The following is a 12,283-nucleotide window of genomic DNA, read 5'->3' as shown; positions in this document are numbered from 1 at the left end:
TGTAGTGATTTTGGAGCCCAGAAAAATCAAGTCTGACACTGTTTCCACTGTTTCCCCATCTATTTGCCATGAAGTGATGGGACCGGATGCCATGATCTTCGTTTTCTGAATGTTGAGCTTTAAGCCAACTTTTTCACTCTCCACTTTCACTTTCATCAAGAGGCTTTTGAGTTCCTCTTCACTTTCTGCCATAAGGGTGGTGTCATCTGCATATCTGAGGTTATTGATATTTCTCCCGGCAATCTTGATTCCAGCTTGTGGTTCTTCCAGTCCAGCGTTTCTCATGATGTACTCTGCATATAAGTTAAATAAACAGGGTGACAATATACAGCCTTGACGAACTCCTTTTCCTATTTGGAACCAGTCTGTTGTTCCATGTCCAGTTCTAACTGTTGCTTCCTGACTTGCATACAAATTTCTCAAGAGGCAGATCAGGTGGTCTGGTATTCCCATCTCTTGAAGAATTTTCCAGTTTATTGTGATCCACAGTCAAAGGCTTTGGCACAGTCAATAAAGCAGAAATAGATGTTTTTCTGGAACTCTCTTGCTTTTTCTATGATCCAGCGGATGTGGGCAATTTGATCTCTTGTTCCTCTGTCTTTTCTAAAACCAGCTTGAACATCAGGAAGTTCATGGTTCACATATTGCTGAAGCCTGGCTTGGAGAATTTTGAGCATTACTTTACTAGCGTGTGAGATGAGTGCAATTGTGCAGTAGTTTGAGCATTCTTTGGCATTGCCTTTCTTTGGGATTGGAATGAAAACTGACCTTTTCCAGTCCTGTGGTGGAAATAAAATACCTGGTTCACTGAAAAGATCAAGAAAATTGATGGATCTCTAGCAAGACTGACAAAAAGAGAGAGAAATTATTAATATTGAAAGTGAAACAGAGAATATTTCTACATACCCTGCAGATGTCAAAAAGATAATAAGGGAGTATCATGAAAAACTCTATCTACTTAGAGTAAATGGATCAATTCCTCAAAAAGTACAAGCTACCACAACTCAATCAATATGAATCAGATAATTTGAATAGCCCTGTAACTACTAAAGTAATTTAAAACGTGCAAAACGAGCATTCAGGTCAATATGGTTTTACTGGAGAATTCTATCCATCATTTAAGGAAGAATTAACACCATTTCTACATAATCTATTTTGTAGAAAATGGTAGAGAGAATGCTTTCCAACTCATTCTATGAAGTCAGTATTACCCTGAAACCAAACCAAAACAAAAAAGACAAATACAATACAAAACACAGAGACTCTCCTGGGACTCTGTGGGGTCCTCACAGAGTCCAGGCACCCTCCCAGAGGACTCCACAGGACTTGAAAAGGTCAGTTTTCATTCCAATCCCAAAGAAGGGAAATGCCAAACAATGTTCGAACTACAACACGATTGCACTCATCTCACATGCTAGCAAAACAATGCTCAACATTCTCCAAGCCAGGCTTCAATAATACATGAACCATGAACTTCCAGATGTTCAAGCTGGTTTTAGAAAAGGCAGAGGAACCAGAGATCAAATTGCCAATATCCACTGGATAACAGAAAAAGCAAGAGAATTCCATAAAAACATCTACTTCTGCTTTATTGATTACACCAAAGCCTTTGCCTGTGTAGATCACAACAAACTGTGCAAAATTCTTTGAGATGGGAATACCAGACCACCTGACCTGCCTCCTGAGAAATCTGTATGCAGGTCAAGAAGCAACAGTTAGAACCAGACATGGAATAACAAAATGGTTCCAAACTGGGAAAGGAGTGCATCAAGGCTGTATATTGTCACCCTGCTTATTTAACTCATATGCAGAGTACATCATGTGAAATGCCGGGCTGGATGAAGCACAAGCTGGAATCAAGATTGCCAGGAGAAACATGAACAAACTCAGATATGCAGATGACATCACTCTTATGGCAGAAAGTGAAGAGGAACTCTTGAGTGAAGAGCCTCTTGATGAAAGTGAAAGAGGAGAGTGAAAAAGCTGGCTTAAAACTCAACATTCGAAAAACCAAGATCATGGCATCCGGTTCCATCACTTCATGACAAATAGATGGGGAAACAATTGAAACAGTGAGAGATTTTATTTTCTTGGGCTCCAAAATCACTGCAGATGGCGACTGCAGCCATGAAATTAAAAGATGCTTGCTCCTTGGAAGAAAAGCTTTGACCAACCTAGGCAGCATACTAAAAAACAGAGGTTACTTTGCCAAAAAAGTTCCATCTAGTCAAAGCTGTGGTTTTTCCAGTAGTCATGTATGGCTGTGAGAGTCGTACTATAAAGAAAGCTGAATGCTGAAGAATTGATGCTTTTGAACTGTGGTGTTGGAGAAGACTCTTGAGAGTCCCTTGGACGGCAAGGAGATCAAAACAGTCAACCCTAAAGGAAATCAGTCCTGAATATTCATTGGAAGGACTGATGCTGAAGCTGAAGCTCCAATACTTTGGCCACCTGATGCGAAGAGCCAGCTCACTAGAAAAGACCGTGATGCTGGGAAAGATCGAAGGCGGGAGGAGAAGGGGACAACAGAGGATGAGATGGTTGGATGGCATCACCGACTCGATGGACATGAGTTTAAACAAGCTGCGGGAGTTGGTGATAGACAAGTAAGCTTGGCATGCTTCAGTCCATGGGGTCACAAAGAGCCTGACACAACTGAGCAACTGAACTGAACTGATAGTATAAAAAAGAAAACTATAGACCAATATTCTTCATGAAAATGGATAGTATAAAAAAGAAAACTATAGACCAATATTCTTCATGAAAATGGATGCAAAAGTTCTTAACAAAACATTGGCAGATAGATGTCAGCAATATAGCAAAAGAATTATACAACTATAACCATGCAGGGGTTATTCCAGGGATGCAAGTCTGGTTCAATATTTGAAAATCAGTCAATGTAATCTCACATTCATGGGACAAAGAAGAAAACTCACCCGATCATATAAATTGTTGCAGAAAAAGCATTTGGCAAAATTCATCACCCTTTTATGATAAAAACTCTCTGAAAACTAAGAGTAAAAATTTTTCAACTTGATTACCTACAACTAACCTTCAAAACATACTTAATTCTTAACAGTGTTAATACTCTCTCCTTCTAAGCTTGGTAACCAGGCAAGAATGTTCACTCTCAATTAATCTTATTCAATATAGTACTGGAAGTTCTAGACAGTATAAGAAGATAAAGAAAAGCAATAAAAAGCATATAGATCTGAAAGGGAGAAATAAAATCTATTCACAGATAACATAAAGGTCTGTGTAGAAAATCCCAAGGCACCTACAAAAAAATTCCAAAATTAATAAGTGAATTCAGCAAGGTTGCAGAATACAAGATAAACACAAAATTAGTCACATTTATTTATATTAATAATGAATATTTAGAAACTGAAATTTAAAGTACAATTCCAGATTTCTTGGGCTTCCAGTTCCAGAGGATGGAGAAGGATACATGCTCATCTCCTTCTTCGAGAGCACCAAAATCACAACTAGCTGTTGAACAACCATCGAGAGGAGGATGCTGGAACTCACCAAAAAAAGATACCCCACATTCAAAGACAAAGAAGTCACAGCAAGACAGTAGGAGGGGCACAATCATTATTAAATCAAATCCCATACCCCCCAGGTGGGTGACCCACAGACTGGAGAACAATAATACCAAAGAAGTTCTCCCACTGTTCTGAAGGTTCAGAACCCCAGGTCAGGGTTCCCAGCCTGGGGACCTAATTAAAAGGACTGGGAACCCCCAGGGATCTGACCTTAAAGGCCAGTGGGACTTGATTACAAGACTTCCATGGGACTGGGGGAAACAGAGACTTCAGTGTTGGAAGGCACAAAGAGAACCTTGCAAACACCAAGACTCAGAGGAAAGGAGCAGTGAGTCCACAGGAAACTGAACGAAAACTGCCTGCCAGTGTTGGAAGGTCTACTGTGGAGGTGTGGGCTGGGTTGGCAGGGGCTTACCACAGGAACAGGGGGACCGGCAGCAGGTGTTTGGGAAGGTCCGTTTTAGAGTAAACTCTCTTGGAGTTTGCCATTAATCAGACCATAGAGCCCATGGACCCCAGGGCTGGGTCAGTTTAGCCACTCAATTGTGTCCAGCTCTTTGTGACCCCGTGGACTGCAGCATGCCAGGCTTCCCTGTCCATCACCAACTCCTGCAGCTTGCTCAAACTCATGTCCAGTGAGTCGGTGATGCATCCAACCATCTCATCCTCTGTTGTCCCCTTTTCCTTCTGCCCTCAATCTTTCCCAGCATCAGAGTCTTTTCAAATGAGTCAGCTCTTCGCATCATATGGTCAAAGTATTGGAGTTTCAGCTTAAACATCAGTCCTTCTAATGAACACCCAAGACTGATTTCCCTTAGGATGGACTGGTTGGATATCCTTGCAGTCCAAGGGACTCTCAAGAGTCTTCTCCAACACCACAGTTCAAAAGCATCAATTCTTCAGCATTCAGCTTTCTTTATAGTCCAACTCTCACAGCCATACATGACTACTGGAAAAACTACAGCTTTGACTAGATGGACCTTTGTTGGTGAAGTAACATCTCTGCTTTTTAGTATGCTGCCTAGATTGGTCAAAGCTTTTCTTCCAAGGAGCAAGCATCTTTTAATTTCATGGCTGCAGTCGCCATCTGTAGTGATTTTGGAGCCCAAGAAAATAAAATCTCTCACTGTTTCAATTGTTTCCCCATCTATTTGTCATGAAGTGATGGAACCGGATGCCATGATCTTGGTTTTTCGAATGTTGAGTTTTAAGCCAGCTTTTTCACTCTCCTCTTTCACTTTCATCAAGAGGCTCTTCACTCAAGAGTTCCTCTTCACTTTCTGCCATAAGAGTGATGTCATCTGCATATCTGAGTTTGTTCATGTTTCTCCTGGCAATCTTGATTCCAGCTTGTGCTTCATCCAGCCTGGCATTTCACATGATGTACTCTGCATATGAGTTAAATAAGCAGGGTGACAATATACAGCCTTGATGCACTCTTTTCCCAGTTTGGAACCATTTTGTTATTCCATGTCTGGTTCTAACTGTTGCTTCTTGACCTGCATACAGATTTCTCAGGAGGCAGGTCAGGTGGTCTGGTATTCCCATCTCAAAGAATTTTGCAGTTTGTTGTGATCTACACAGGCAAAGGCTTTGGTGTAATCAATAAAGCAGAAATAGATGTTTTTCTGGAACTGCTTTATTGATGATCCAAGGTAAGTTGGATCACCTTAGGCCAAAAACTACCAGGGAGGGAGCCCAATCCAATTATAAGCAGATAATTGGATTAAAGCTTTACTGAGCAAGGCCCTGCCCACCAGAGCAAGACCCAGTTTTCCCCACCACCAATCCGTCCCATCAGGAAGCTTATAAAAGCCTCTTAGCCTCTTCCATGAGAGGGCAGACAGAAGCAGGAAGAAAAACCACAATCCCACAGCAACTAAAACAAAACCACATTACAAGTTAATCAGCATGAAAATGCAGGAATTTACGTTCCAGATGAAGGGACAAGATAACCTCCCAGAAAAACAACTAAATGAAGTGGAGAGAGGCAACTTTCCAGAAAAAGAATTCAGAATAATGGTAGTGCATATGATTCAGGATCTATGAAAAAGAATGGAGGCAAAGATTGAGAAGATGTAAGAATTATTTACCAAAGACCTAGAAGAGCTAAAGAACAAACAGATGAATAAAACACTAGAAGGAATCCATAGCAGAATAACAGACAGAAGCATGGATAAATGACTTGGAGGACAGAATGGTGGAAATCACTGCCGCAGAACAGAATATAGAAAAAAGAATGAAAAGAAATGAAGACAGCCTAAGGGACCTCTGGGACAACATTAAAGGCATGAACATTTGCACTATAGGGGTCCCAGAAGGAGAAGAGAGAGAGAAAGGACCTGAGAAAATATTTGAAGAGATAATAACTGAAAACATCCCTAACATGGGAGAGGAAATAATCAACCAAGTAGAGGAAGTACAGAGTCCCAGGCAGGATAAACCCAAAGAAGAACACACTGAGGCATACAGTAATCAAACCGAGAGAAAAATTAAAGCCAGAGATAAAATATTAAAAGCAACAAGGGAAAAATCACAAACAACATATAAGGGAACCCCCATCAGGCTATCAGCTGATTTCTCAACAGAAACTCTACAAACCAAAAGGGAATGGCATGATACATTTAAAGTGATGAAAGGGAAGAACCTATAACCAAGACTACTTTACCCAGCAAGACTCTCCTTCAGATTTGATGGAGAAATTGAAAGCTTTCCAGACAAGCAAAAGTTAAATGAATTCATCACTACCAAACAACTTTACAACAAATGCTAAAGGAATTTCTCTAGGTAGAAAACAAGAGAATAAAAAACCCTACCTATAGAATATAAGCCCAAAACAATTAAGAAAATGGTAATAGGATTATGCATGTCGATAATTACCTTGAATGTAAATGGGTTAAATGCACTAGTCAAAAGACTGGCTGAGCAGATGAAAACATATGTACACGTGCACTTCCACTTTGTAATTATCTTACACTATTAGGTTAATCATGTTCCCATTATGGCTTGCAATTGTAATTTTCTTTTATTTTTTTGTCTGGCTATTGATTGTGAAAACGGATAATATCTTTTACTATTGTGATTATGTAACTATTACTCACTTAATACATTGTATCATAATTGGTCAACAGTGCTCCCTGGAGGTGAGGTGACAGCCCCAGCTCACAGGCAGGACATAGCCAAAGACCCCACTCCCACCCCAGAGCTTGGTCTGCCTGGAACATCATCTCTGGGGCACAGGCGGGGAACCACAATCTGGTCTCAGAGGGCCTCTCTGTCAAAATCAAGCTAGAGATGAGCAGCCAGAGGTATGTGTGATGTAATGTCACCATGGAGTACCTGTCAGGCAGAGCAAGGGACTATCAGCAATAACGACAGCACGCTTTTACAGAGTGATGCTCATTTCATGACCACCACCGTGCAAAGTGCTTTGCATGCTCCTGATAGCTCACAGCACACTCAGGAAGTCAGAACCACCCATGTCTGCACCATCCTTAGAGGGGAAACTGAGGGACAGCTCATAGTTGACGGGTGGCAGGACTGGGATTTGAACCCAGGTCTGTTCACCAGGTGCTCATCACATGTCGTATGTCATAGGCAGCTGAGTGCAGCGTGTGTGTGACCTCACTTAACCCTGTGAGAAAGGTGCTGCCGTCCCCATTGTTCAGGGCAGGTGACACCCCAAAACAGAGACCACCTACCTCTTTGGAGGAAAAGATGTGAAGGCGCCAGAGCTGCATTCTCAGGAATCCTGATTCCTTAGCCCTGCCTCCTCCATGCAGCCCTTGACCTCCAGAAATAAAGACATGCCCTTGAACTCCCTGAACAATTTCTTCCTGCGACCATCAGCAATGCCTGGAGCTATGCCAGCAGATACTCCTAGCTGGTGAGGCAGAATATACATCCCCAGTAGGTCCCCTGTTGAAGACTGGGATCTTGTTCCCTGGCCTGGGAGTCCTGCACTGAGATCACTGGGTTGGTGGGGTTTTTTTAAACTTTTTATTTTGAGATAATTATAGACTCAGAGGAAGTGACAAAGATAGAAAAGTCTGGTGTGCCCTGTGATGAGTTTCTTCTCATGGTTACTTCTTACATAATTAGGTGTAGTACAACCTGTATGTGGTTCTAAGTCTTTTTATCTCATATCTAGATGTACATAACCATTGCAGACAAGATACAGAATTATTCTATTATGGCCAAGATCACCCTTGTAGTCACATCCACCTCCCTTTCCTCCACTATCTCTAACCAGTAATCTGTTCTCCATCTCTACCATTTTGTCATTTTGATAATAGTACATAAAGGGAGTCATATGGTACATGACCCGTTAGGATTTTTTAAATATTTATTTATTTGTCTGCACTAGGTCTTAGTTTCGGCATGCGATATCTTTAGTTGCACCAGGGTAACTCTTTGTTGCATCATGTAGGGATCTAGTTCCCTGACCAGGGATCGAACCCGGGCTCCTTATATTGGGATCGCAGTGTCTTACCGCTGGACCATCAGGGAAGTCCTTGGACTGTTTTGTTTGTTTGTTTTTAACTCAGTTTAATGCCCTTCAGAACTTTCCAAGTTGATGTCTGTCCCATACCTTATTCCCTTGCTACATAGTACTTGCTACATAGTACTCCTGGATATATCACAATTGTTGGCTGTATCCCAGGGAGTTGTGATACATCCACAGAGTACTATGTAGCAATGGAATGTATTATGTACATTGTACTGTGTAGCACATAGATGTATCACAACTGTTGAACCATTTAGTATTGAGGCACACGTAGATTATTTCCAATTTGGGGCTATTACAAATAAAGCTGCTTTGAACAACCGTGTACAGGTTTTGGTGTAGACATGAATTTTTATTTATTGGGCATCAATGCCTAGAAGTGCAATTGCCAAGTCATATGGTAGGATTATTTCATTAGTTTTTCAAGAGTGGCTGTACCATTTTACATTCCCACCAGCCATGTATGAATGATCCAGTTTCACGGCATCATCACCAGCATTTACTATCATTATTATTTTTAATTTTAGTTGTTTTATTGGTATGCAGTGATTTGCACAGACTTGATTTGCATTTCACTAATGGCTAGTGGTGCTGAACATCTGTTCATGGGCTTCTGTGCCTTTTGTGTATCCTCTTTGGTAAAGTATCTTTTTAGGTCTTTTGCCCATTTTCTAATTGCCCATACAATCCACCTACTTAAAGCATACCCGTCAATGGTTTTAAGTGTAGTCACAGCATTGTGCAAACCATCACCACAGCCAATTTTAGATCATCTCATTACCCCAAAATGCTCATCACCATTAGCAGTCACCCCCTGTTTCCTCTCGACACCTGCACCCGAGCCCTAGGCAACAACGAAATCTACTTTCTGTCTCTACAGATTTTCTTTTCCTGGTCATTTCACAGGAATGCAATCATACAATATGTAGCTTTTTGTGACTGACTTCTTTCGCTTAATGTTTTTAAGTTCATCATTTTGCAGGATCTGTACAGTACTCCATTTCTTTTCATTGTCAAGGAGTGGTATTTCATTGTATGGATAAATCGTATCTTCTTTATTCATTCATCACTCAATAGACATTTGGGTTGTTCCCATGTTTTGGTTTTTGTGAGTAATGAGCTATCAACAGTTGTGTTCAAATTTTTGGGTGGATATGTTTTCATTTCTCTTGGGTATATACCCTAAGAATAGAATTTCAGAGGCAGATTGGAACTCTAGGTTTAACCTTTTGAGAAACTGTCTTGAGACAGTTTTTCAAAGTGGCTGGACAATTTTACATTCCCACTAGCAATATATAAATGCTTTCATTACTACACATCCTTTCTAGCATTAGTTGTTGTCACTGTTTTGTATGGTAGCTGTCTAATAGGTGTATGAGAATGATAGCTCATTGTGATCTTAACTTGAATTTCTCTAAAGGTTAATGATGTTGAACATCTTTCTATATGATTATTTTCTATCCAAATACCATCTTCTGTGAAATGTCTCTTCCTGCCTTTTGCACCCCCCCCCCTCTTTTTCTTCGCTCATCTTTTAGTTGTTTGATGTTTGGTGTTATTGAATGTTGAGAGTTCTTTATATACTCACTCTAGACATGAGTTCTTTGTCAGGTTAAGTGACTTGAGCTATTTTCTCCTAGTCTATAGTTTGTCCTTTCATTCTCTTAAAAAACCTTTCCCGGAGCAAAAAGAAATTGATTTTGAAGTCCAATTTATATTAGGGGTCATGTTTTGCAGAGTGAGGAAGGTGGGGAAAGAAGGAGGTGTGTGTGCTTGTCTGGAGAGCTGTGGGGTTCCTTCTCCAACCCCCAGGAGAGTAACCAGCACACAGCCTGGAGCCCTTTCTTCATTGGGTATGTGGAGCTGCCTGCCCCAGGCACCAGTTCTTAAGATAGGCTGGGAGACCCTGCTGGCCGCTGTGTAGACGGTGAACACAGGGGATCATCAGGCCAGGGGCTCTGGAGGCCATGACTCCTGTCCAAGAGAGATGTTCGGGGATGGCTTTTCTCAATCAGGAATGACCAAGGAGTTTGGTGGGAGGGGAGGGACAAAGCAGTCCTTGTTGACATGCCCCGGTACCTGGCCCCTCCTTCACCAAGTGGCCCCTCCTTCCTGACAGGTGCAGCTGTGAGACTAGCCCAGCCTGGCCAAAACTCTTCTCCTGCTTGTGTCCCCGGCTCTGAGTCATTGTGTCATGGGGGCTAACTCTTCCTCAGCTTGATGAGTCCTGAGAGAAGAGTCCTGTCAGCCTTGCCTGTCCTTGAACATACTGAGTGCTGTGTTCTCCACCAAGCTAGTGCCTCTCAGCCTCTCTAGCACCTAAGGAAGCTGTCAGCATCTTGGGATCCTCTCTTCCTTCCCCTCCATATCAGCCGGTCTCCTCAGGGCCCCCTCCAGAACAGGTCCTGACTCTCTTCCCTCTCACCACCCACTTTCCCTGTCTCTTGGACAGGAGTCATGGCCTCCGGAGCCCCTGGCCTGATGATCCCCTGTGCTCACTGTCTAAACAGGTGCCAGCAGGGTCACCAAAACCCCTCCCTAATGCTCTGTTTTGTGTAAGTCTCCAGCAGCTCCCCAGTTCACTCAAAGTCTGAGTCCTGACTGTGGCCTAAAACCCTGCTGTGATCCAGCTCCCTTGGGCAACTGCTCAGACTCCTATACACCACTCCAGGCATGCTGGTTGGTTTCCTTCTTGTTCCATGACCACCGCAAGTACATTCCTGTGCTGGACATTTGCACCTGATCTCGACTTTCCCGGGACCCTCATTTCCCAGAAATCGACTGAGCTCCCTCCCTCCCTCTCTTCCTTCCGGTCTCTACTCAGTTGACTGCTCTCTAAATCAGCCAACTTGCAGGCACATGCTGTCCTTCTATCTCTTTTAGCTTCCTTCTTAGCCCACTCACTATCTGACCACACGTTTATCTGGTTTTTGTCTATCTCTTCCATTTGATGTCAGTCCCAGCAGCCAGAGTGTGGGTCTTTTGGTCTGTACAGCAGCCCTACAAGGAAGTGCTCAGTAACCTCGTGTTGATGGAACTGGCGAATTCTGGGGGGTCCAGGCGCTGGGCAGAGTGTGATAGCTGAGTTGAGTGTCATCACTAAATGTTAGCCTAAGAGATGGTCTTTGTGTCAGATCACCTCACTGTAACCCAAACTTTAATGGTTTGCCTGTGACCTTTAGGATTTTTGCTCTGTCTGTGAACCACCTGAAGTATTGTTATTTCGTACGTTTCTTGAAATCAATTCACTTGATTGGTTTTTAAACTTACTTCTTCCTAAGCTTTTAGCAAAAAAAAAAAAATCAAATTTCTAAATATCCCTTTGGGGATGGGCATGTACACACTGCTGTATTCAAAGTGGATAACCAACGAAGACCTACTGTATAGCACGTGGGACTCTGCTCAATGTTATGTGGCAGCTGGATGGGAAGGGGGTTTGGGGGAGAATGGATACATGTATATGTATGACTGAGTCCCTTTCCTGTTCACCTGAAACTATCATAACATTGTTAATCAGCTCTACTCTGGTATAAAGCAAAAAGGGTTTTGAAAAATTTAAAAACAATCACATTTGGCAACCTAGTTTCCTTTTGCTTGGACATAGACTAAGTGAAGTATGACTATCACCTAAAAGTCCCTCCACACCGCTCCCCGGGACACCCAGCTCACCCGGGTGGCACTCTGGCTGCACCTCAGGCAGCACAGGGTTACTCTGATGGCTCCGATTATTGACATTGCTCTGCCTCTCAGGGCGAAGTCCTTAGGGGCATTCCTCCCCAGCCAGACCTGCTGGAGCCAGGGGTTGTTGTCAGGGGACAGGTGCGTCGGGGCAGGTTCCCACACATGCACAGGAGAGCTGGTCAAAATGTCTAGTGGGGCAGCCTTGAAGTCCCTGCTGTTCTCTGCCACCCTCTCCAGTTTTGGTTCAGCTCCTGGAACTTTGCCAAACGTGTTTCCACTTGGGAACTTCACACAGGGTGTCCCTGAGTGACATTCCTGCCATATAGACACTTCCCCAACCCCGAGACCCTAAATCTGCTTTCATTCTAGTCTCCACTAGCCTTCCCTGTTGGGAGCAGGTGTTGCGTGTAGTGGCCAGGTGTTCTGTCTGATGTCATTTATTTAATGTCCTTCTCCCTGAGTGACTGCCAGCACCAGGAGGAAGGGGCAGGCCTCAGGGTGGGGTCCCGCCCTGCTACCACCTGCCTGTCTGCCTTTCTCCTGCATGGGG

At 42.9% G+C, this 12,283-nt stretch overlaps 1 protein-coding gene across 3 annotated transcripts in view; it reads right to left on the bottom strand.

Moving 5' to 3' along the window:
* CD22 (CD22 molecule) overlaps window positions 1-7,492 on the bottom strand; it is a 24,312-nt gene extending 16,820 nt beyond the window's left edge. For 2 of the 3 annotated variants that reach the window (XM_010849000.1, XM_010848998.1), the window contains exon 1: window positions 7,247-7,492. The gene's annotated coding sequence lies outside the window, so the exon portion shown is untranslated. The remainder of the gene's footprint in view (window positions 1-7,246) is intronic. The other variant, XM_010848999.1, reaches the window with a different exon arrangement.
* Window positions 7,493-12,283: the final 4,791 nt, after the last annotated feature.

The sequence above is a fragment of the Bison bison genome, unplaced genomic scaffold (assembly GCF_000754665.1).
Source record: "Bison bison bison isolate TAMUID 2011002044 unplaced genomic scaffold, Bison_UMD1.0 scf7180017864280, whole genome shotgun sequence".
Taxonomy (NCBI): Eukaryota; Metazoa; Chordata; class Mammalia; order Artiodactyla; family Bovidae; genus Bison; species Bison bison.
The sequence above is the reverse complement of the archived record's forward strand: the minus strand, read 5'-3'. Positions and strand labels throughout refer to the sequence as shown.